Source organism: Bos grunniens, chromosome 24 (genome assembly GCF_055505025.1).
Source record: "Bos grunniens cultivar Pamir isolate PY7600 chromosome 24, Bosgru_T2T1.0, whole genome shotgun sequence".
NCBI classification, from domain to species: Eukaryota; Metazoa; Chordata; class Mammalia; order Artiodactyla; family Bovidae; genus Bos; species Bos grunniens.
The window spans coordinates 1,395,692-1,421,985 of record NC_141188.1 but is presented as its reverse complement, the minus strand read 5'-3'; the positions used below and the strand labels follow the sequence as shown (position 1 = coordinate 1,421,985).

The window sequence follows — 26,294 nt, the reverse complement described above, 5'->3', positions numbered from 1 at the left end:
AGAAAACCTAAATAATTAAAACCCAAGAACTTATAAAACATAGTTTACACAGTGGTTTACTTGCAAGCAGTCTTTAATAGACTTCTTTCAAATTCTGACAAATACACTAGGTGTTTGGTTTGGATATGCAGAACTAAAAATATCTAAAGGAGAGATTTTTAATTACTTAGTTCCATCCATGAAATTCCTGCGAATTCTATCTGGAAGAAAGAATAAGAAAGAATATGGGGGACTTCCCTGGTGGTCCAGTGGCTAAGACACTAGTCCCAATGTAGGGAGCCTGGGTTTGATCCCTGGTCAGGAAACTAGATTCCACATGCCACAGTCAAGACCTGAAGAAGCCAAATAAATCATGATAAATAAATAAAATTTAGGAGCAAAACAACAATATATATTTTTTAACAAATAGAATATGGGCTTTGCAGTCTGAGAGACCTGGCCTTTTTCTTTTTCATGGTAGCAAGCAAACAGGATTTATTTCAGAGAGAAAGTACAAAACTCTCAGCATAGACACAGAGGAGGTGAAGTGCCCCAGACCGGGGCTTTGCAGTGCAACTTTAGATAAGTTATGTAACCTCTCTGAGCCTCAACTTTTAAAGACATTTCCCTGTTTTATTCATACTTTTTTAACTTTATTTTTTAATTGGAGGAAAATCGCTTTACAATGTTGTGATGGTTTCTGCCATAAAAACATGAAATGCGTCACCAATTTGCATGTCATCCTTGAGCAGGGGCCATGCTAATCTTCTTTGTATCATTCCAATTTAAGTATATGTGCTGCCAAAGTGAGCACTGAGCCTCAATTTCTTCATCTATGAAATGGGAATGATACCTCCCTTGCAGGACTGTTGTGAGGATCACATGCCAGGTATATATTAAATACTCAATACATGTTCATGTTCTCCTCCATTAAACACCATCTTATTTTTTACTTTGCTCACCAAGAGCACACACTTGGGCCTGAAACAGCCTAGGTTCAATGGCCTGATCCCACAATTTTAGCAACTTGGTGATTTGGGACAAGTTGTTAACAATCTCGGAAGCACTGTTTTCTCATCTGGAAAATGGAGTTAGCACCAACAGTGCCAAACTCCAGGAAGCGTCCATGAACTAGTCAGATCCATCAGAATCACATTAAATCACCATGGAGACAGCAGGGATACTGAGAGAGTGCTGATGTTGAGTGGCTGCTGAGTTGCTGACGAGGGGTCAGCCAGGTGGCCAGGAGAAGGCTCCATCCTTCTCTTTCTTGATTTTACCTTTACTTGCCCCACTTTTCTTTTTTTTTACTATTTTAAATTATTTTTTTTGGCTATGCTGCTGCTGCTGCTGCTGCTAAGTCGCTTCAGTCATGTCCGACTCTGTGCGACCCCATAGACGGCAGCCCACCAGGTTCCCTCGTCCCTGGGATTCTCCAGGCAAGAAGACTGGGGTGGGTTGCCATTTCCTTCTCCAATGCATGAAAGTGAAAAGTGAAAGTGAAGTCACTCAGACGTGTCTGACTCTTCGAGACCCCATGGACTGCAGCCCACCAGGCTCCTCCACCCATGGGATTTTCCAGGCAAGAGTACTGGAGTGGGGTGCCATCGCCTTTCAGTTCAGTTCAGTTCACTTCAGTTCAGTCGCTCAGTTGTGTCCGAATCTTTGTGGCCCCATGAATCGCAGCACACCAGGCCTCCCTGTCCATCACCAACTCCCGGTGTTTGAGTTCACTCAGACTCACATCCATCGAGTCCGTGATGCCATCCAGCTATCTCATTCTGTTGTCCCCTTTTCTTCCTGCCCCTAATCCCTCCCAGCATCAGAGTCTTTCCCAATGAGTCAACTCTTCGCATGAGGTGGCCAAAGTACTGGAGTTTCAACTTTAGCATCATTCCTTCCGAAGAACACCCAGGACTGATTTCCTTTAGAATGGACTGGTTGGATCTCCTTGCAGTCCAAGGGACTCTCAGGAGTCTTCTCCAACAGCAGAGTTCAAAAGCATCAATTCTTCGGTGCTCAGCTTTCTTCACAGTCCAACTCTCACATCCATACTTGACCACTGGAAAAACCATAGCCTTGACTAGATGGACCTTTGTTGGCAAAGTAATGTCTCTGCTTTTGAATATGCTATCTAGGTTCGTCATAACTTTTCTTCCAAGGAGTAAGCGTCTTTTAATTTCATGGCTGCAGTCATCATCTGCAGTGATTCTGGAGCCCAGAAAAATAAAGTCTGACACTGTTTCAACTGTTTCCCCATCTATTTCCCATGAAGTGATGGGACCAGATGCCATGATCTTAGTTTTCTGAATGTTGAGCTTTAAGCCAACTTTTTCACTCTCCTCTTTCACTTTCATCAAGAGGCTTTTGAGTTCCTCTTCACTTTCTGCCATAAGGGTGGTGTCATCTGCATATCTGAGGTTATAGATATTTCTCCCGGCAATCTTGATTCCAGCTTTCCATCGCCTTGGTGGGTCTCAATTGCAGCATGTGGGATCTTTCATTGTGGGGTGCAGGCTTCTCTCTACATGTGGCTCCCGGGCTCAGTAGTTGTGACTTGCAAACTTAATTGCCCTGTGGCTTGTGGCATCTTAGTGCCCCCATCAGGGATCAAACCCTCATCCCCTGCATTGGAAGGCAGATTTTTAACCACTGGACCACCAGGGAAAGCCCCTCCCCACTTTTCTTTGTCTTTCTCCTTTATCTTCTCTCTCAGTTTCTGCTGTGTGAAAAATGGTTGCATCCAGAGTGGTATGACATGTAACCCATATATTTTCTTTCCCTGCATGACCTCCATAAGTCTTGTGTCTGTGCATGACTCCTTCTCAGTGCTGGGTTTTTGATTCCACGTCCCCAGGTAGAATACTGTGTGTTGAACTCTGTGCCATGGATTTGGTGCTGTGTGCCCTCCTTTGCCTCTGATACCTCCAAGATGAAAAGACCTAATTGCTAAGAGTCCTGGGGACAGAAGTATTTCTCAGGAAGGACCACGACTTAGCATCTTTGCATTTCTCTTTTACCTCTGAAAGAGCATAGTCTGCTTGTTCTGTCTTGTGGCCTCTTGTTTGATCATGCTATGCATAATAAATTAATGTGGCATTTCCAACAGGAGTAATTCTACTTACTTCTTTCCCTGAATATTTAGACTGTGGCCAAATGGCTTCTTGTTTTTACTTAAGAGTTAAACAAAAGGGACTTCCCTGGTGGTGCCATGGTTAAGACTGTGCCTTCCAATGCAGGGGCTGCAGGTTCAATCCCTGATGGGGGACCAAGATCCCATATGCCTCACTGCTCAAAAACCAAAACGCAAAACAGAAGCAATATTGTAACAAATTCAATAAACAACTTTAAAAATGGTCCACATCAAAAAAATTCTTACAACATATATACGTGTGCATATGTAGTCTATATGTATGTGCATGAGTATAACCCTTTGTACTAAATAGTTTGGCTTTTTACAGCAAACTACATTAGAAGCCAATTTTTTTAGACATGGATGCTTTGAAATGTAAATTCATAGTCCCTACTAAAAAAGAACCATAGGAATTCTATGTTCTGTGCACATTTGGCAGCACAACCTGACTTCATGTCACCTATTTGGGAGGCTGAATGGTATATTATATTATATTATATTATATGTATATGTATATATGTGTATATATATATATATATATATCATATAATCTTGGACTTAAATTCCAAAACCCTGGCTAGAATTTTCTGCTTAGCCTTTCCTCCACAACTGATGGTTTTACCCCAGAGCTAAAGACAAATGAAGAACAAAAACAGGCCTGTTGCTGTGTTGATTATTTCTTGCTCACCTCTATTTCTCTATTAAAAAAAATTTTAAGGTATATATTTTTTAATGTGGACCAATCTTTTTCAATGGACACATCATATAGCATGCAGGATCTTTAGTTGGGGCATGCAAACTCTTCGTTGTGGCATGCAGGATCTAGTTCCCTGACCAGGGATGGAAACCCAGCCCCTTTGCATTGGGAGCTCAGAGTCTTAGCCACTGGACCACCAGGGGAGTCCTAGACCCATTGTTTCTTGACTGCTTTCCCTTCGTGCCTGCAGTCCTTTCTCCCCTTAAGATCATTAATTACTGAGACCTGTTTAAGGGCAAGCATTGTGGCCAGGCTTAGATCACAAAATGCCTTGGACCAAAATGAGGTCATGCTTGATTCTCTTTCTCCAGGGACCCCCTCCCCTATCTGCTTACAACACCCAATGTTGACATAAAGGAAATTTCCAGTTATTTCAACCAGATCATCAGATGCTCTGGACCAAACTCAAGACTGTTAGATTTGTACTCTGTATATTTCCTCAGCTTCCCAGGTGGCTCAAGTGGTAAAAATCCACCTACCAATGCAAGAGATACAGGTTTGATCCCTGGGTCAGGAAGATCCCCTGGAGGAGGAAATGACAACCCACTCCAGTATTCTTGTCTGGAACGTTCCATGGACAGAGGAGCCTGGCAGGCTACAATCCATGGGGTTGCAAAGAGTCAGACACAGCTTAGCTACTGGACACACACACACACATGCATGTAATTACCCATATTTTGTCTTTCCTCTTGTCATCATGGGCATTAAAGTCTTAAAATGAGGGTCTACAAGCTTTTTTTCAGGGACAACCAGGAAGGGTGGTGGCTGACTAGCCCACTCAAGAAGGCTGTCCCCTTGCTCTCTGTCCGTCCCTTGCCCGACCAGTGCCTGCTTCATTTATACTTACTCTGGCCTTCCTACATACTTGCCTTGGGTGCCAGCTAGTGATTGTTCTTATCAAAGGGGCGGTGAGGTGTGTGTCCTTCTGTTGGTTTCCCTGGTAATCGATGAGCCCATCTGACATCAACTCCCCTGTAACTGGCAATCTCCCCCTCCACGAGGAGCAAAGACTGCTGCCACATCCTGAAGGTGTATGCTGCACAGGGTGGGAGGTCACTCCAGGACTTTGCTTCAGACACAGAAGCTCCCCATCTGTCAAACCACTGATGTCTCTGTTGCCTGATCCATGTGTGCATGCTAAGGCACTTCAGTCAGGCCTGACTCTTTGCAACTTTATGGGCTTGTAGCCTGGCAGGTTCCTCTGTTCATGGGATTCTCCGGTCAAGAACACTGGAGTGGGTTTGCCATTCCCTTCTCCAGGGGATCTTCCTGGTGCAGGGATCGAACCCCCATCTCCTGTGTCTCCTGCATTGCTAGTGGATTCTTCACTGCTGAGCCACCGGGGAAGCCCTCTGTTGCCCAATCCAGGCTTTCATCAGTCTTGAAGCTGGGCAAATGCAGGCTTTGTAGGCCTGTGAGGTGCAGTCCAACAGGTGGGCATAAAGAGACCAGTTTCCAGAGCCCCTCAGGAAGGGGTGAGAAACTTGATAGCTTGGGGTGGTGGTGACAATTACCAAGAGGAGAGGTGGTGGGGTGGGGGAGTCCCTGGGACCTGCCAGGGTGGAATAGGAGAGTTTGAGAGGAGCCTGCCTGGGCCTGTGGATCTCCCTCTGGGGGGACTTAGGAGAAAGGGTTCCTCAAAAACACGGATAAATATACTCTGCACTATAATAGGATTCCATTTGAAACGGTTACAGCCGAGGTGTTATGAGCCCATTCTTGTGTCACAGAAAGCTAGGCTGCTCCTCCATTTGGAAGGTATTGTTTTATTTTCCTTGTTCCTAAAATAGCACAAAGGAAGGCTTCTGTTTGTTCTTTTACCTTGTGCTAATCCTAGAGCAACATGAATATGCTCACTGTACACGGATCTTGAAACAACAGTGAAAACTTCCAACACGGGAAGACAATTAATTCCCACTCCTTCCCCCTTTCCTCTTGGATTCCAATGATTGGCTGTGTTTAACCCTAGTTTTTCCTACTCTTTCCCAGAAAAGTCACAGCTAGCATGCATGGATCTACTAGCAGGAGCATAGATTCAGTAGGATGTGGGATTCCAGCTTGATTCTCCAGGGGCTGACATCTCATCAGAGAACTAGTCCTGAAGAGCATATGTTCAGTGCTGAGTTTGGGGGTCTGTATGATAATGGCTTCAGGAATGCAGCTGAGACAAAAATCCCTGAGGGTTGAAACACTCAAGCTTCTTGGAGAAGGTGGGCCTCCAAGGATAGATGTAGAGAAGGAGTAAAGAGAGCAGGTGAGTAAGTCATAAAGAGCAAAACAAATATTGTATATTAATGCATGTATGATATGTATTATGGCAGGCTACAGTCTATGGGGTCTATATGACCAAAGTCACGACCAAAGTGACTCAGCATGCATGCACCACACATATATACAGAATCTAGGAAAACAGTACAGAGATCTATTTACAGAGAAGAAATGGAGATGCAGATGTAGGGAATGGACTTGTGGACATGGCGGGGGAAGGACAGGCTAGGACAAATTGAGAAGGTAGCATTGATGTATATACACTCACTCACTCTCAAAGTCACTCAGATGTGTCTGACTCTTTGAGACCCCATGGACTACAGCCTGCCAGGCTCCTCTGTCCATGGGATTTCCCAGGCAAAAATACTGGAGTGGGTTGCCATTCCCATCTCCAGGAGATCTTCCCAATCCAGGGATCAAACCTGAGTCTCCTTCATTGCAGGCAGATTCTTCACCATTTGAACCACCAAGGAAGCCCCATGTATGCTCATAACTTGTGGGAGGCTGCTATATAGCACAGGGAGCCCAACCTGGAGCTCTGTGATGACCTAGAGAGGTGGAATGCGGGGCGAGGGAGGCTCAAGAGGGTAAGGGGATATATACATATATATCATTATGACTGATTAATATTGATGTACGGCAGAGAGCACCACACCATTGTAAGGCAATTATCCTCCAATTTAAAGATACATAGACAGAGAGAGAGGCAGGTGGAGGGTGCAGGCGAGAGCAGCCTGTGTGGGGCATCTCTGTGGAAGAAGAGGGACCCAGTTCACTGGAGACAGCAGTCATGGCTGAAGCAATTTCAGATTCAATGAAAGCCTAAAGTAGGACTTTCCCCAGATTAATGGAAACCCCGTGTGTTGCAAACATATCCATCAGAGCATTAGAGGGAGGTAACGGATGACCTGACTCCTGGGGCCTGCCAGCTGAATATGGAGTCGGGAGGGGGACCGTGTTCGGAGAGGCTCAGCCTCTGTACATCTGCTTGCTCTCCTATGTTGCTCTGCCCAGTTGGGGCTGAGATAAGAGTGCATGTGCCCCTTCCTGCTCCCTGTAAACTCAGCTCGTATTAGATCTTTCTCTCACTCTCTCCCTTCCTCTGCATTTTCTGCTCACGGCCAGATGTTGAGAAGTCCTTCCTCGCTGTGAGTTTTGGATGGAATGTCCACGTGTGACATCAGTCTTTAGTGCGCATGCCCAGATTAGCAGGGAGGGTAAACGATGGGAACTCTATCAATACCCACCTGGTCTGAGGATCATGAGTCTCCAGGCCCAGCTCTAACACTTTTTAGCTCCTTGAATGCTGGCATTTCAACTACCTGCTCTTCAGTTTCATTTATTTGTAAAACGGAGACATGAATACCTCCCTATCTACCTCACACAATTTCCTTGAGGCTCAAATGAAATGTGGTTGTGAAAGTGCTTTGGAGACAAAGAAATGTATTTATTAGGAGTAACTCAATACTTGAGGGTGAATGAGGGGGAAGGTGGTAAAACTGGGATGTCTCAATAAATCCCATCCCGTCCTATGATTTTATAAAATTGTTTTACACTACTTTGTCATTGGTCAGTAACTAGGTTGTGTTCACCTGTAGCCCACCAGGCTCATCTGTCCATGGAATTCTCCGGGCAAGAATACTTGAGTGGGTTGCCATGCCCTCCTCCAAGTTGATCTTTCAGACCCAGGGATCGAACCCACATCTCTTATGTCTCCTGCATTGGCAAGCGGGTCCTTTACCACTAGTGCCACCTGGGCCTCTTATTATATGAACACAAGTCAGATTGGATTAGGGTCCACCTGTATGACTTTGTTTAACTTTAATTATCTTTTTGAAGACATTCTCCTAAGACAGTCACTTTCTGAGGTCTTGGGGGTTAGAACTTTAACATAGGAATGGGGGGCAGGGGTTACAACTCAACCCTTAACTCACACTGTGGGCAAGGTAAAGAGAATCAAGACGAATGGAGAAGCCACTGGGAACTATTAACAGCAGAAGCTTCCATCATCCTTGGGCCTGGAGAAACAAAAGAGAAAGGGTGTGCTATTCCTAGAACCCATCCAGAGCTGTGGTCATAGGAAAGGGGCCGCCCAGTGTGGGTGCTATATGACAGAGGAAGACACCCATAGTGGAGACCAGGCTCTGGCAGGGATGGAGGGAGAAGACCCACCCCTCTCTCTTCCCGCCCTTCACACTCCTCTCTTCACACTCTAATAGTGCTTCCCTTTGGTCAAGAGCCGAGAAAGAGGCGCTAAGAACAGCAAAGCCTGGGGGCTGCAGCTTGTAGATGTCAGGCTTTGAGGCAGGGAATGGGATGACAAGTGTGGCCAGGAGTGGGAGGGGAGTGGTAGGATTTGAGTGGGACAATGAAGAATCACCAGCTCAGTGGAGAAAACAGACATTTCCAAAGGAGGAATTCATTATGCATACTCAGTAACATAAATGGGCTTTAAAGTATCATTGGAAAACAGAAAATGCTACTTAGCTGCAAAAAATATTAGTCATACATTTGAAACTGAACCACTGTATTCATGTAACCACTTCCAGTCCCAGAAGTTACTATTCTAAGATACTTGTTTGCAGAAGTAAAGCAGAATGATAGAAAAATAGGTTTGTCAACCTTGTCATGTTGAACACTTATGTTCTTAAAATGGGATGGGAAGTATTATTGGAAGGGTTTTGGAATAGAAAGCAACTCTCTGACTCAGGAGGGTGCCTGTGTGACCACACCCATCAATCGTCACAGCATGGTTATATGAACTGGGTACGACCCCTGTGTTATCGCGCTGGGTGCGCCATAACAAAATACCATAGGCTGGTGGCTTTGACTACAGAAATTTGTTTTCTCACCACTCTGGAGGCTGGAAGCCTGAGACCCAATGTTGACAGGGTGGATGTCTGCTGAGAGCTCCCTTTGGGAGCTCCTTTTCAGTGTGTGCTCACACGGTCTTTCCTAGGTGACTCTGCAGGGGGAAAAAGTGAGGGGGATGGAGGGAGGGGGAGAAAGAGTGATCTCTTGGTGTCTGTCTCTTTTTTTTTTTTTGCTGCTGCTGCTGCTAAGTCGCTTCAGTTGTGTCCGACTCTGGGCGACCCCATAGACGGTAGCCCACCAGGCTCCCCCGTCCCTGGGATTCTCCAGGTAAAAACACTGGGTGGGTTGCCATTTCCTTCTCCACTTCTTTTTTTTTACCTAAGTTCAAATCATCCTGACTTCTGTCCTGGTTTTAGCACTAAAAATCCCACATCTGGGAAAGCTCGGGGTCGCTGAGCCTTATATGCTGCTGCTGCTGCTAAGTCGCTTCAGTCGTGTCCAACTCTATGTGACCCCATAGAAGGCAGCCCACTCAAATGAACTTGAAATGAAAAAGGAGACATTTCAACAGACAACACAGAAAGAGAAAGGATCATAAGAGACAATTAGAAACAACTGCATGACAATAAAATGGATAACCTGGAACAAATGGACAAATTCTTAGAAAAGTACAATCTTCTAAGGCTGAACCAGGAAAAAATAGAAAATATGAATAAGTCAAGCACCAACACCAGTCACAAGCTCTAACTATGAACAGATCAATCACAAGCACTACTAACTGGGATCAAAAGTCTCCAACAAAGAAATGCCCAGGACTTCACAGATGAATGCTCTCAAATGGGAGAGATGTGATAATACCTATGCTGGTCAAACTGTTCCAGAAAAATGTGGAGGGAGGAGCATTCCCAACTCATTCTGCGAGGCCACCATCACCATGAACCAAAAGGAAGCAGAAATGCCACACAGAAAAGAAAATTACAGGCTAACATCACTGATGAACATCAACGCAAAAATCCTGGGGAAAATTGTAGCAAAAACCAAACAAAAACACATGAAAGGGATCATACACCAAGTTGAAGTGGGGTTTATCCCAGGGATTCAAAGATGCTTCGCTATCTGCAAATCAATCAATGTGATACACTATATTAACAAACTGAAAGATAAAAAGCATATGATAATCTTGATCGATGCAGAGAAAGGTTTTGACAAAACTAAATACCAGTTTAAAAAGCACTCCATAAATGGGCATGGAAGATATCTACCTCAACATAAGAAAGGTCATATAGGAAAATCTCTCAGCAAACATTATTCTCAATGGTGTCAAAATGTAAGCATTTCCTCTAAGATCAGCATCAAGATCATGGGGCCCACTCTATTCCTATTAATCAATATAGTTTTTTTATAAGTCATAGACACAGCAATCAGAGAAGAAAACGAGAAAGAACGCATATTGGAAAAGAAGAAGTCCATCTGTCATTGATTGCAGATGACCTGTTTCTATTCATAGAAGACCCTATAGATAGAACCAGAAAATTACTAGAGCTAATCAATGAATTTAGTAAAGCCCAGGATACAAAATTAATACACAGAAATCCTTTGCAGACTTACAGCACAACAAGAAAAATCAGAAAGAGAAACTAAGAAAAAAGTGCCATTCCCCACTGCAACAAGAAGAACAGCACAGCTAGGAATGCTGCTGCTGCTGAGTCACGTCAGTCACGTCCGACTCTGTGCGACCCCATAGATGGGAGCCCACCAGGCTCCCCCATCCCCGGGATTCTCCAGGCAAGAACACTGGAGTGGGTTGCTATTTCCTTCTCCAATGCATGAAGGTGAAATGTGAAAGTGAAGTCGCTCAGTCGTGTCCGACTCTTTGGGACCTCATGGAGTGTAGCCTATCAGGCTCCTTGTACATGGGATTTTCCAGGCAAGAGTACTGGAGTGGGTTTCCATTTTTCTTCCCCAATAGCTAGGAATAAAGTTACCTAAACAGACAAAACACATGTATGCAGAAAGACATAGCCAAGTTGAAATAAACAGATAGAAAGATATGCCTTGTTCTTGAATTCAAAGAACACATGTATACCTGTGGCGGATTCATTTTGATATTTGGCAAAACTAATACAATTATGTAAAGTTTAAAAATAAAATAAAATAAAATAAACACATAATAAAAATGATAAAAAAAGAAAGAAATCAATGTTGTGAAAATGACTATACTACCCAAAGCAATCTGAAGATTCAATTCATCCCTATCAAACAACCAATGACTTTTTTTTAATGAACTAGGACTAATAATTTTACAATTTATATGGGGGGAAAAAGACCCAGAAGGGCCAAAGCAATCTTGGAAAGAAAGGTGGAACTGGAGGAATCAACCTTCTGACTTCAGACTATACTACCAAGACACTATGGTACAGACACAAAAGCAGAAACAGAGAGCAAAGGAACAAGACACAAAGCTGAGAGATGAACCTACACTCCTATAGGCATCTTTTCTTTGACAAGGGAGGCAAGAATGTACAATGGAGAAAGGACAGAAAAGAGAGCCTCTTCAGTAAGTGGTGCTGGGAAACTGGACAACTACATGTAAAAGAATGAAATTAGAACACTTCTTCATACTATACACAAAAATAATTCACAATGGATTAAAGACCAAAAGTAAGGCCAGAAACTATAAAATTCTTAGAGGAAAACATAGGCAGAACACTCTTTGCCAATTATCACAGCAAGACCTCCGAGAATGACTGAAATAAAAATAAAAATAAATGGCATCTAGAGAAACTTCAAAGTATATAAGCAGCAAAGAAAACTATAAACAAGATGAAAAGACAACCCTCAGAATAGGAGAAAGCAATTGTAAATGAAGCAATTGACAAAGGATTATCTACAAAGTACACAAGTAGATCATCAAGCCTAATATCAGATAAAAAGCAACCAACTGAAAAGTGACCAGAAGACATGAACAAATTTATCCAAAGACGACATTAAGAAGGCCACCAAACACATGCAAAGGTGCTCCACATCACTCATTATTAATGAAACGCTAATCAAAACTACGTGAGGTATCACCTCACACCAGTCAGAATGGCCATCATCAACAATTCTACAAATAATAAATGCTGGACAGGACATGGAAGAAAGGGAACCCTCTTGCACTGTTGGTAGACATGTAAATGGATACAGCCACTATGGAGAAGGAATGTAGGTTTCTTTAAAAAGCAGGAATAAAGCTACCATATGATGCAACAATCCCCTACTGGCCATATACCCGGAGAAAACCATACCTCTAAAAAGACACATGTACCCCAATGTCCACTGCAGCACTATTTAAAATAGCCAGGGCATGGAAGCAACCTAATGTCTATCAAGAGAACAATGTATAAAGAAGTCGTGGAACATATACACAATGGAATATTACTCAACCACGAAAAGGAACAATACGAGTCAGTTTAACTGAGGTAGATGAACCTAGAAACTGTGATACAGAGTGAAGTAAGTCAGAAAGAGAAAAATAAATATAGTAAATGAATGCATACACATGGAATCTTGTAAAATGGTACTGGTGAATATTTGAAGGGCAGAAACAGATACACAGATGTAGAGGAAGGACTTGTGAACTCAGCTGGAGAAGGAGAGGGTGGGATGAATTGAGAGAGCAGCACTGAAACATCACCTACTACCATATGTAAAATAGCTAGCTAGTGGGAAGTTGCTATGTAACATGGGGAGCCCAGCACTGTCCTCTGTGATGACCTAGAGGGTGGGATGGCGGGAAGTGGGAGGCAGGCTCACCAAAGAGTGGATAATATACTTATGGCCTATTCGTGTTGTTGTATGAGGAAAACAAACCAAACAATGTAAAGCAGTTATCCTTCAATTAAAAATTAATAAATACAATCTGAAAACTATCATTCAACACATTTGTACTGTCATCTAAAGCTATATGGGATCATCTTCTATTCCTAGCTATTTTTCCACTATAAGTGCTTATAAATGTCATTAAAGGTTTTGAAAATATGATTTTAAAATATGATTTTAATAGCTACACAGTATTGCTTAATATCTCACACATACATAATAACATTTCAGTCTCAACATAGAAACATAATACCAAAAAAGGTTTGCATTTTAAACTAAAGCTTGCATTTTAATTCAGTTCAGTGAGAATTCCTCTGAAGATCTAAAATTCTTATGAAAAGTACATTATGTCGAGTCCTTCTTGCTTTCATCTGTTATGCCATATTCTCATTTACTTCTAAGGACTCTTGGACTTTTGACATTTTTGCCTTAGGCTGTAATTTTTGACTGAGATAAAATCTTAAATTTAGATATTAAGAATGTCAAGAAGCACTCTTGTAAGTGTGAGTCACTCAGTCATGTCCAGTTATTCGTGACCCATGGACTGTAGCCCACCAGGTCCTCTGTCCACAGAATTTTCCAGGCAAGAATATTGGAGTGTGTAGCCATTCCTTTCTCAAGGGGCTCTTCCTGACCCAGGGGTCAAACCCTGGTCTCCCGCATTGCAGGCAGATTCTTTACCATATGAACCACCAGAGAACCCTAACCCTGGTGTACACGGATGTAAAAATCCTCAAAAGAATATTAGCAAACCAAATTGAAGACACATTAAAAAGAATCATACACTATGATCAAATGGAATTTATTCTGTGCCTGCAAGCATGATTTATTATTTGCACATCAATCACTGTGATACACAATATGAGCAAAATTAAGAATGAAATCATGTGATCATCTCAATAATTGCAGAAAAGCTTTCAACAAAGTGTAACATCAATTTTGGTACAATCTCTCAATACAGTGGTTAAACGTTGAACATCCTAAAGGGTATATAAGACAAGCCCACAGCTAACATCCAAGTCAGTGGTAAAGAGGTGAAAGATTTTCCTAAAAGATCAGGAATAGTACAAGGATGCCCACTCTCCCCAATCTTGTTCAACATAGTAGTGGAAGTGTCCTACCCAGAATAACTAGGCAAGAAAAGGAAATAAAAGCATCCCCATTGGAACAAATGAAGTTACACTGCCATTATTCGATTATGACAGGATTTATATGAAACCATAAAAACCCCACCAAGTAACAAGTATTAAAACTAATAAACTCAGCAATGTAGCAGGATATGAGCCATCAGAGAGAGAACAGAACAGTACCATATACAAATGCATCAAACAACAACAACAACAACAACCATGAAATAAAATTTACCGATGAGCAGAAACACCTGTACAGTCACAGGCTCCAAGACATAGAGTCTGGATTCAAATCCCACCTTACACTGACCTGCAGAGTGACCCATGGCAAATCACACAATGATCTGAGGCTCAACATATTCAACTGTAAAATGGACACAAACCCAGTATCTCCTCCCAGGGCTGTGAAACTCCAAGGAAATGCTTATTTAGGCCCGGGCATTGGAGTGTCTCCTGGAGCCTCTCCCTGTATGAAACTCCTCTAGAACTGGGCTCTCCTGATCCTGTGGGTGAGGATCAAGTGTAGAGCCTGGGAGCCAAATGGGACTAGACAATGACAAGGACAAAAAAAATACTAGTTCTGTGTCAGGGAGGGAAGCCACCTCCTTTCCAGATCTCAGAGTGGGGCCTGCACCGAAGGCCCGGGGGATGCACAATCAGATGTGAACCCCGACCCCACCCCACCCCCAGCAGGGATGGAGCCTTCCTGGCAAGAACCTTCTCTCTGGTCCGGGCTCCTGTGTGATGTGGTGCTGCTCCCTGAGATCTCCAGGTCTCCACCAGGCAAAGAGCTCTTGGGACTTGGAGGTCTATTAAACCACAGGTGCCTGAGAGTCAGAATGACACAAGGACTAACAACATTGAAAATTAGCTATATTTAAAAAAATGACAGAAGTACAGACAGGTCAGGGGATGAGAAGCAGGAGGATTGACTACCTCTCAAGCCTTTAGCAGAAATATCTCCACACCAGCTCAGCAGAGCCCACAGGAGGAAAATATAATGGAAAAGCAGGCTATGGGTATATCTCCACACTGCTGGACCCAGGGACCCAAGTCCCAATCCACCAACATCATTTTGCATATCCAGACAGCAAGAGGGAGAAACACAGACCTTGCCTTAGGAAGTCTCAGCCAGACTTAATATTGAGGTTGCTGAGCATGGTTACATGGTCACTAGGGTCACTCAGTCCCTCCTCTGTGCTCACATCCTCTGTCCTCACAGAAACATACATGGTTCACTACAGAGAACCCTCTGAGGGTACTTGTGTATACTAGAAACAGGCAATGGTGAAGTGTGAAGAGAAGACACAGAAATGGAAACATGCTTCTGGGGTGCTGTACAAATTTCCAAAGATCTGAAGTTCTTGATACTTGGCATTGTTAAAAGAAGCTTCTTAATGTGTAAACGCAGAAAGGATATTTCCAGGAGAAAGGACAAAGGAATCGTCCCATTGGGACAATTTGGTATCCATGTGGGAAAGTAAGTTGGATCCCTACCTCAAAAGACAGCACCAAATCAATTAGACACATACTAAAAACCAACAATTGAAGGAAAAACTTTACAAAATTTCAAACCATTTTTGATGAGGGAATATCTTTTCTTTAAATTGAGGTATTGTTGATTTACAATAATTTGTTTAAGGTTTACAGCAAAGTGATTCAGTGATTCAGCCTCTCAGGTACTTCCTTAGAAAAAATTAATTCCCTTTGGGAGGCCCCTAGGCCATGCCCTCTACTCAGAACAGCTAAGAATCCTGAATAGGCAAAGCAGCATATGGTGGTGCTCAGTGAGGGTTTTTAGACTGAATAAACTATTCTAACATGATACAAGGAACAAGCCCAGAGTTTAAGAGAGGATCTCCAAACCTACCTTCCAAAAGGAGGTCATGCTCCCTTGAATGTCAGTGCGTGAAACAGTGCTTGGGAAGGGAAAAGGTGTGTCATGAATATTTGGTCTGCAGAGGAGACAAAGTGGTGTGTAGAGATGATGTGCAGGCATGTCCCAGGACACTGAGCACACGGACAGAGTGACCGGACTCTCAGCCCTGCTCTGGGGGCATTGCACTCTCTCCATCCCTGACAGAGCGTGAGCAGCTCACACGTGTCTTGGAGAGTATGGTCACATGACCTGGACCTGGCCAATCAGTGTGCTCCATCCCTGGCCACCATGATTGGCACTGACCAATAGGGACCCAGGACCAGGCCTCAAGCTGGATTCAAAGGAAGAGGAGGGCTGGCTCTGCCGGAAGGGGTGGGGCCCTGTGAGGTCAGGCTGCAGCAGTGGGAGGGGGCGTCAGTTCACCTGGGACAGTTGGTGACCTTCTTGCGCCCGTTAGGGCAGAGCCGCTGGCCTGATAAGGAGTGTGCTGCTGAGCCCAGGGGTTGAGAGCGCCGGTTCCTGCTGTGGTCCCGGAGCTCCACCTGAGACCGGAGGGAAGCCGTCTGCCCGTGAGTCCTCTCCTGCTTGACTGTCCAGCTTGTTTGGACTACGCTGGGTTTTCTGTCCAGCTGGCTACGTGAAGACCCTGGAAATGCACCTGTGTGGGTTTTGGCTGGCTTCAGGGAAGAAATGCCAGATGACACTGGGAGACTCCAGTTTAATCTGGATTCAGGTCATATCTCTTGAAAGTGAAGTGAAAGTCCCTCAGTCGTGTCCACCTCTTGGTGACCCTGTGGGCTATATATACAGTCCATGGAATTCTGCAGGCCAGAATACTGGAGTGGGTAGCCTTTCCCTTCTCCAGGGGATCTTCCCAGTCCAGGGATTGAACCCAGGTTTCCCGCATTGCAGGCAGATTCTTTACCAGCTGAGCCACAAGAGAAGCCCAAGAATACTGCAGTGGGTAGTCTGTCCCTTCTGTAGCGGATCAGCATTCCCGACCCAGGAATCAAACCGGGGTCTCCTGCATGGCAGGAGAATCCTTTACCAGCTGAGCTATCAGGGAAGCCCAGTATCTCTTAAGGCCAGCTATTCATTGTAGTATCACCCTAATTAGTCTTCATGGGATTAAGGTAGCAACCTGCTAAGGTAGCAATCGATGTCCTTTTTCTAGAGGACAAAACTGGGGCTCAAAGAAGGGGGTAACACAGCTAGAGCAAGGAAGTGTGTACCTAGACAAAACCCCCAGATCCTGCTGTTAGAACTCAGGGAAGCCATATGGTGTGGCTTGTCCATGTGACGGGGGCTAAGACACCCAGCCCACACCGGATACTGTGGGGACCTAACTTGGTAACTGCCTTCTCGCAGCTCTGAGACTCAAAAAAAGCGATTTTCACTGGAGAGAGGAAGGATACGTCCCTCCATCCAACCCACCACATCCTCCAGGTACTCCCACACCCTGCCCGCTTTCTCTTTCTTTGTGAGGGAATAAGCGTCACGCTCATGTGACCACATTGGCTGTCCACTGTTCACGAGCTACCACCTGGAGCTGCTACTGGAGAGGCCAAGTGCCTTTGCCCCCGAGTACCCCTCTTTCCTTTGCACTGTGGGGGCCTTTCTCGACACCTGCACACCAGAGGCCGTTTCTGAGACATGCAGGGACCCTCCTTCAGTTTGCAACAGATTGCATCCATCACTGTCCTTTCAATGCTTCCCTTGATACTTAGCTCCTGAGCTCCTTTGTCTGCATTGTGACCCACCTGGCTGCCACGGGAGGGACAGAGCTGACCATGAATCCAAAGCTCAGATCTGACAGGCAGGAATCTGTGTATAAAGGGCCTGATTAATCATGCTGTAGAGGCTGTAGTGGGCTCCAAGGATCCGTAAGTAGGACTTGGGCCAAAGTGATTCCACAGCTGTTTTAACGCCTGGGGAGGGTCTGGCTATAGTGGGGGTGGGGTGAGTCTCCTGAGGTTCTGAAGGCCCACTGTGTGCAGATTCATGGTGCCTAGAGAAGAGAAGGCAGAGTCCTTCCCTGGAGGTGGTCAAAGCTCATGGATGAGCCAGACAGGCAGGCAGGGCACGAAAGCACCTGAGCTGCCATTATGAGTGAATGGTGTGGGGGCAGAGGAAGAGAACCAGGTCTGCTCGCTTATTGGAGCCCAGGGCAGGTTGTCCCCAGACTAAACACTTACTATGGTGATGACCGTCACTGCTGTCTGCAAAGGGTTTACGTTGGTGTGTGTCTTCATCAAGTGGTCAGGCCGTCTCTAAGCTACACTGGCCATGGGCATTGCCTCTCCTTGGAACTTGACATGCTTCGTCTCTTCCCTATGGAACATTCATTTCTAAGAGGGTTTTTGGGCCACAAGGATGTTGGGTTTTTCTCTAGCTTTGTCTCATGAGGAACGCTTTTCCACTTGTTGATGTGGTTTGTTTTCCCAGCTCTCTTTCTTGTCTTATTTTGTCAATTTGTTTCTGCCAGAGGAAGAGCTCAGAATTTGCCTCTGGCTGATATGTGACACTTACAACAGCAACACCTACCTGGATATAATGACCACATTTGCCGAAAGGGCTTTGTTTTGCAGAAGACATCTTGAAAGTACCTACACTGTCCTTTCAGATTCCCAAAGGCTATTTGAAATGAAATAAAAACAAGAATTCTCAAGTTTAGTCTTACAATATGTGGGGAGTCAGAAAAATCCCCTGGAGAAGGGAAACACCACCCATTCCAGTATTCTGGCCTAGAGAATTCCATGGAGTGTATACTCCGTGGGGTCACAAAGAATCAGACAAAATCTGATGACTAATCAACAACACCAAAGCTTCACCATTTGTCAGAGATAACAACAGTATTTACACGACTGTGTGCATGTTCAGTGGCTCATACGTGTCAAACTCTTTGCAGCCCTGTAGCCCCTAAGATCCTCTCTCTGTGGAATTTTTCAGGCAAGAATACTGAAATGGGTTGCCATTTCCTCCTCCAGGGGATCTTCCCAACCCAGGAATTGAACCCAGGTCTTCTGCATCTCCTACATTGGCTGTCGGGTTCTTTTCTGCTGAACCACCTGGGAAACAAATCATTACATCACTGGGTTATCCTAAAGTACTTAACTTGGAGTCTGGCACTCGGAAAATTCTCACTGGTGATGTGAATATTCAGTCATATATCATTATTGCTCATATGATAATGAAATGGCCATGCTCATATAGGAGAAAGAAGAGCCTTTCCAAGTCCAATTAAATCCTTTGCCACACATATCTTTTTAAAAACTTTTGACTTTGAAATGAACATCAAACATAAAGACATTGGTTATGGCCTCCAGAAAAGATTGAGCTGTACCAATAAGTGATGAAGATTCTTCTCCCAGTTCCAAAATGCATGCGTTGTTTCCCGGGCACCAGCGAGCACTTCTCCGGTGGGCTCAGAGAGGCTGAGTCACTCACCAGAGACAACACAGCAGCAGACCAGGACTCCGACCCAGGTCACTGAAACCACAGCTCCCTCCTGTGCCCATCTGACCTGCCCCTTGAGGGCAGCAGGAAGATCTGGGCTCCCCTGGCCTGAGCCCCCGGGCCTGCCTCCCTTTGTCTGCGCTGGGATGTGTCCATTCCCAACCATGCACTGTGTCCCCCAGCCCTGGGCCATCATGTCAGGCTCCAGGCTCCCTGCAGGTGAGTCCCATGCCCACCAGCACACCTCCGAGCCCTGCCCATCTGGTCTCTGTGCCCAAGTGTCCTGATCCTAACTGTTTTCTTGAGGCAGCCCCAGGACTGAGCCCTGCTTCTTCGAAGCTCCCTTCACCAAGCCCAGTGAGGCTCTGCCCTGTGGCTTCATGACAAGTATGGTGGGCTGAGTAGTGGCTCCGAAAGCCATCCATCCTTCTGCAGCCTCCAGAGGTGGCCTTATTCTGATGAAAGGTCTCGGCAGATGGAAGTAAGTTCCTGACCTCTGCACCAGATCACCCGGGATGCATGTGGACCCTAAATCCAACGACAGGTGTCCTTGGAAGAAAAGAGGGGGTGATCTGAGGCACAGAGCCACCCAGGGGAGAAGGTTTGTGCAGATGGACGCACAGGTCGGGGTGATGTGGCCAGAAGCCCAGGGTGGCCTGGCGTCCCCCAAGGACTGGACCAGGCCAGAGGGACCCTCCGCTGGAGCCTCTGGAGGGAGCTCAGCCCTGCCCACACCTTGATCACAGGTTTCTGACTCCAGAACTGGGGGGGGGGGGGGAATGAATTTGTGTTAAAGCTGTCCAGTCTGTGGCCAGTGGCTGCAGCCACCCCTGGACACTGAGAGTGAACTTGCTGGCTCCAAGGTGAGAACAGTGGCAGGACCCACCCCCTACCCCCCAACCCCAACACACAATCTTGTCATGAGGTTAAATGAGTTCATACACACAGATGTCTGAATCAGGGACTGACATTTGGATCTCAGCCCGCTTCACTTCCTCCTCCTCATCACCATCACCGTCATTGTGAGGGGCCCTCATCCACTCATTCAGTGGACATACAAGGCCCTGATGCGGGCAGTGAGGCCAGCGATCTGGGAGGTTCCACACAAGACTCACCCTGCCTGCTGGGGCCGCATGGACAAGGCTTGTGCAGTGACACGGAGGCCCCGGGAGAGGCTGGATCCTCCGGTCGTGGGAGGCATGGGTGCCTCAGCATCAGAGGTGGAGGGTTGAGCCGGGTTCATGCTGGGGGGGGGGGTGCAGCCCTTCACTCAAAGTGGGGGAAGAACCCCATGTGGCACCCAGTGTCCGGTAGCCTCCCCTTGCCATGGCAGGCTGCGGGCAGAGCCATGGATGACCAGGAGTCTGCATCTCACTAGGGGCCGAGGCTGGCACTGAGGGAATCCTCAGTGAGGATTTTTTTTTAAAAAACCATCATAAGTGACTTCAGCTCCATTGCTTTTTGCCAAAAACCTACAATGATCCCAAGAGCTTTGTACACTCCAAGGGTGGTGAATTGGACGTGGAGCCCAGCACAGCCCCAAGTCAGTCCTACCCTGAGTCCCACGGGCCGGCCACACCATGCCCCTTCCTTGGCCTGGCTTTCTTCTGCCAGGACCCCCAGAATGGTGGAAAGGCAAGTGTGGCCTCAAGCTGAGGGGCCCAGCCTGGGCTCCAAACCCCTGGGGGTCCCCTTGGGACGTCTGGTGGACCTAGTTCCCCCTGCCGTGGGGCAGCTCTCTCTCGGGGACTGTCGTGTTTCTTTGCTTTCTGTTGTGATGGGGCACTCCAGTTATCTCGGGGCGATGGGAAGTCTGTTGGTGTTACATGCTCCTGCCTTAGATGGGGAAACGTTATTGCTGCATTGACACTGCTCACTCGATACTGGGAATCTGTTAAACACAAATGGCAAGGGGAACAGAGCAAAACAGAAAAAAGAAAAATAGAGAGTTGCTGGGTTGCTTCAGGTCTCACCTGTGATTAAGAGTGTGTACAGCCTGCACGTGAACCTGGGTTCCCACACCTGCCAGCTACCAGGTGCCAGGCCCTGATTTTAGACCCCCAGCTTCACTAAGGAGTCATTGACAGATACAGTTTGTGTGTATTTCAAGTCTACATTGCGATGACTTGATGCCCATAGATATCATGGAATGATTGCCTTACATACGCATCACCTCACACGGTTAACTCTGTGTGTGTGTGTGTGTCTTTTATGTTGTTCTTATAATCCGTGAACACAATATAGATAGCTCTCCATTTTTTAAGATCTTCTTTAATTTATCTTAGAAGTTTATAGTTTGCCGTATGTCTTGCACACGTTTGATTAGATATCTTGATATTTTCAGTGCCATTATAAATTCCTAATAGATACAGAATTTACTTTTCTATATTCACTTGGTAAATCCATATATTTCAAATCATTCTAATTGTATTTATTTATGTATACACAATTATGTCTGCAAATCAGTTCTTTTTTCCCCTTTGAAACTGTGATAACCCTTTACTTTTTCTTGCCTTATTGTATGGACTAGGATCTCCAGTCCTGAGTACATTGGTGAACAGAAGTAGTAAGAATAAGTATCCTTGTCTCTTTCACATTATCAGAGGAAAAGCTTTCAGTATTTCACCATCACACATGATATTAGGTTTTTTGTAGATAGTTTAATCAAAATATGTAAATTCTTCTCTGTTAGTTTACTAAGAGTTTTTTCTTAATCGTGAACTAAAATTATTACATTACATTTTCTTGTTTATTTTCTGCAGATTTTGAAACAGGTAATTTTTCTTTTATGTGATTATTTTTCTTTCATGTGATTTAACTTTTAAAAAATTTTGTGATTCTAAAACGACCCCAACCTGATCTCAATGTATTCTCTTTCAGTTGGACTTTATTTCTTAGTGTTTTATTTAGGGTTATTTAATCTATACTCAGAGTCTGTAATTTTACTTTCCTGCACTTCTCTCTGGTTGGTTTTAGTATCAAGGTTATGCTAGTCTTATAAAACAAGGTTGGAGAGTGTTCCTTGTTTACTGCAAGAATTCCTGTGAGATTACTGTTTTCTTCCCTAGAATTTTGGAAGAATTGATTGGCAAAACCAGTTGGTTTTATTGTGGGGAGGCTTTTAATTTCAGATGTAATTTTTTTCATGCAAATAAAATTTTCTGATTTTGTATGTCTTCTTGGGTCTATTTCAGTAAAGCATTTCCCTCCTGCTAGGAAGTTATTGAGGCGAGCAGACTCTCCAGTTAGTAAGTGAACTGTGGTTCATAATATTTTTCTTATCTGCAAGATGTGTTGTCTCCCCTTTTAAAAACCCCTGATGCTGGTGATTTGAGCTTTGTCTCTTTGTCTTAATAAGTCTCTCTAGGGGTTTATCAGTTCTTTCAAAGAGCAAACTTTTGGCTTTGTTTTTAAAAAACTTCATATTTGCTTTCTGTTTGCTTGTTTTCTGCTCCTTTTTTTTTCCCCATCTACCTTGTGTTTCGTTTGCTATGTTTTTTTCCTGGTTTCTTGGGAGAGAGGCTTAATTGATTTTTAGCCTTCCTTTTTTTCCAGTGTATGTGTTTAAGACTTTAAGTTACCCTCTAAACACAGTCGCTGTGTCCCACAGGTTTGAATAGGCCAGATTTTCATTATCTTTTATGGAAAAGTATTTTCTAATTTTCATTGTGTTTTTTAAAATTATTATTCATGAAATTCTTCAAGCAGTATGTCGTTTAACTTCGCAATGTTTGGGGAGCTTTTTCCAGTGACCCTTTTTTGATTTCTAGCTTAATTCCATGAAGAGCCCCGTCGTAGGCTTTTGGGGTTACTGTTATAAATCCCGTAGACTAGCTGATAAACAACAGAAAGTTGTTTCTTGTAGTCCTGAGGCTGGGGAGTCCCAAGATCACCAGCAGGTGCCACATCTGGTGAGGCCTGTTTCCTGGTTCCTAGACTGCCTCCTGCTTCTCCCTGTCCTCACAGCACAGGAGCCCATTCCCTCCTGGCCTGACCCTTCCCAGGGTGCCTGCCTCCTTGGATCATCACCACGTGCTGGGTGAAGTTTGAGGGCCCATAAACCGTCAGCCCATTGCAATCCCTAAGTATCCTCTGCATTATTTCAGTCCTTTGAAATAATTCAAGCTTTCCTAATGGCTCAATACATATTCTTTCTGTTATATGTTCCTTGGGCTCTTGAATATGTATCAGTGGGAATGCAGTGTTCCATGTGTATCAGTCAGATCAGGCTTGTCACTCATGTAATTCAGATTCTGGTAGCCACGTTGAATAAAAGCAGAAGTAGGTGAAATTACCTGTAATATATTTTATTTTAACACACCCCAAATATTATCATTTCAGTGTGTAATCAACATGATAAAACCTAATGAAATAGTTCACGTTCTTTTTTTCATGCTAAGTCTTTAAAATCCAGTGTGAGTTTCATGCTTGCAGCGCATCTGATTGTAGAGCCAGCTGCATTTCAGGTACTTCATGGCTGCAGGTGACTACATACCAGGGGGCCCAGTTCCACGAGAGATGTGTCTTTAACGTCTCCCACTGGGATTATGAACTCGGCTGTTACTCCTTTTCTATTTCTGTCAGTTTCTATGTATTGATATTTTGAAGTTATGTTATTAGGTACATTCAAGTTTAGAATCCTCATTTTCTTGCTAGATTGAACTTGTATCAGTATGAGATGCTCCTTTTTATTGCTAGAAATGCTTCTTTTTTAGAGACTATTTGACAGTGATATTGCCACATCGGTTTTCTGTCCTTGTTGGCCTGGGTATCTTTTAGGTTCACCTGTCTCAAAGATATTCCATCTTAACATGTAGCTCTGTGAATAGTGTACAGTTTTCATTGGAATCAGTTTGACGCTTTATCTTTTAATGAGAGTGTTTGCTCTGTTTATAATGTTGATATTCAGCGTGTAGACACCATGTTGCTGTGTGTTTTCTGTTTGTCCCACCTAGTCTGTGTTCTTTGCTCTTGCCTTCTTTTAGAAGTTTGAAGTGTTTCTCTAGTTCTGTGCTCCTCTGTCAGGTTGTTGGGTGCACATTCAGAGACACAGCGTGTGTTTTACATTCAAGTCTAACTTAGTACTTTTACTGCCTCCCTGACTCGACTGTTTCCTCCTTGTCACTGTTACACTTTGAACTGTTAGATATATATTTGGCGTTAACATCATTGTTTTGTAAAGTTAGTATTTACCCTCACAGTTACCTCATTGTTGGTCTCTACTTGTTTTTTATATTTCCGTCATAGACTACTTTTCTTTTTCCCAAAGCACTGCCTGAATATTTTTTTAGTGCATGTGTGTGGGTGATGAGTTGTCTCATTTCCACTTGCCCTAAAAGTCTTTATTTTGCTTTCATTTTCGAAGAGTGTTTTTCTTGGGTATAGAATTCCAGGTTGGTGGTTATTTGTTTTTCAGCATTTTACAGATGCCAGTCCATTATTTTCTGACTTCCTTGTTCTTGAAAAGTCAGCTCTCAGTGCTGCTGTGCCATTAAAAGCCACACCATTTTCCCTCTGAACACTTAAACATGTTCTTCTAGCCTTAGGCACCCACAGAGCTGCTGAAACCAATGGGTGGTTTTCATTTTTGAGTCAGTGGTCTGATTCTTGAACCAACTCTTGCCACTGTCCCTGTCAGCCAGTTCAGTCGCTCAGTATCTGCCCCGTTGCAACCCCATGGACTGCAGCACACGAGGCTTCCCTGTCCATCACCAACTCCGGAGCTTGCTCAGACTCATGACCATCAAGTCGGTGATGCCATCCAACCATCTCATCCTCTGTTGTCCCCTTCTCCTCCTGCCCTCAGTCTTCCCCAGCATCAGGTTCTTTTCCAATGAGTCAGTTCTTTGCATCAGGTGGCCAAAATATTGGAGCTTCGGCATCAGTCTTTGCAGTGAATATTCAGGTCTGATTTGCTTTAGGATTGGCTTGTTGGATCTCCTGGCAGTCCAAGGGGCTCTCAAGAGTCTTCTCCAACTCCCCAGTTCAGAAGCATCGATTCTTCAGCATTCAGCCTTCTTCATGGGGCAACTCTTACATCCATACATGACTACTGGAAAAATCATAGCTTTGACTCAGTGAACCTTTGTCGGCAAAGTAATGTCTCTGCTTTTTAATATGCTGTCTAGGTTTGTCATAGGTTTCCTTCCAAGAAGCAAGCATCTTTTAATTTCACCATCTGCAGTAATTTTGGAGCCTAAGAAAATAAAGTCTGTCACTGTTTCCATTGTTTCTCCATTTATTTGCCATGAAGTGATGGGGCCAGATACCATGATCTTCATTTTTTGAATGTTGAGTTTTATGCCAGCTTTTTCACTCTCCCCTTTCACTTTCATTAAGAGGCTCTCTAGTTTCAACCCTTGGAGGCATTTCTTATTCCCCTTTCTGTCTTTTCTCCACCATGAGGGTCCCCATTTATACTTTTTAACAACATAGTTTAACAACAGACTCCTTCAATATATTCTATCCTTTTTTTCTCTCTCTTATATATATTTTTTTACCCAACCAGTCCTTCAGTTCACTGATCCTCTTGTCAGCTACGTCCAATTTGGTGTTAAGCCCAGAGACTGAGTTCTTAAATTCAGTCACTGTTATTGTAAAGTTCGAGAGTCGGTTTTGATTCTCAGAAATTTTTCCTTTTGTCAAGTATATTTTTGAACAGGTGACATTTGCATCTGATACCTCTAGCACACTTCTGATATGCTGATATACATCTGATACCTCTGGATCTGGTTCAGCTCTTTTTCTCTTGGTCCTGTTTGTTGTTACACCCTTTTTTGCTTCTTTGGTTGCATGTTGGACATTATGTTTGGAAAACCCTAGAGGTTCTGAGTGATGCTGCCTTCTCCAGAGTTTCCTCTGACACACACGTCCAGTGGGGACAGAGCTGTCTGTTCACTTAGGGCCTGAGGGACTTGAGGCTGGGGAGGGGGCAGTGTCCTTGTAAGCTCAGTCTCAGCAGCCTTCACCCACCTTCCACCACCACCCCAGGGAGGAGCTTTCCAGCATCTCGGTCTG

At 44.4% G+C, this 26,294-nt stretch overlaps 1 long non-coding RNA gene and 1 other non-coding gene across 2 annotated transcripts; one reads left to right on the top strand and one right to left on the bottom strand.

Moving 5' to 3' along the window:
• Positions 1–686: 686 nt before the first annotated feature.
• Positions 687–793, bottom strand: LOC147345782 (U6 spliceosomal RNA). The gene has a single exon (XR_015154200.1). It is a non-coding gene; the product is annotated as a U6 spliceosomal RNA (small nuclear RNA).
• A 15,393-nt stretch (positions 794–16,186) lies between these two features.
• Positions 16,187–19,758, top strand: LOC147345781 (uncharacterized). Its single transcript, XR_015153624.1, has 3 exons — positions 16,187–16,390; positions 17,190–17,267; positions 19,588–19,758. It is a non-coding gene; the product is annotated as an uncharacterized LOC147345781 (long non-coding RNA).
• The last annotated feature ends 6,536 nt before the right edge of the window (positions 19,759–26,294 follow it).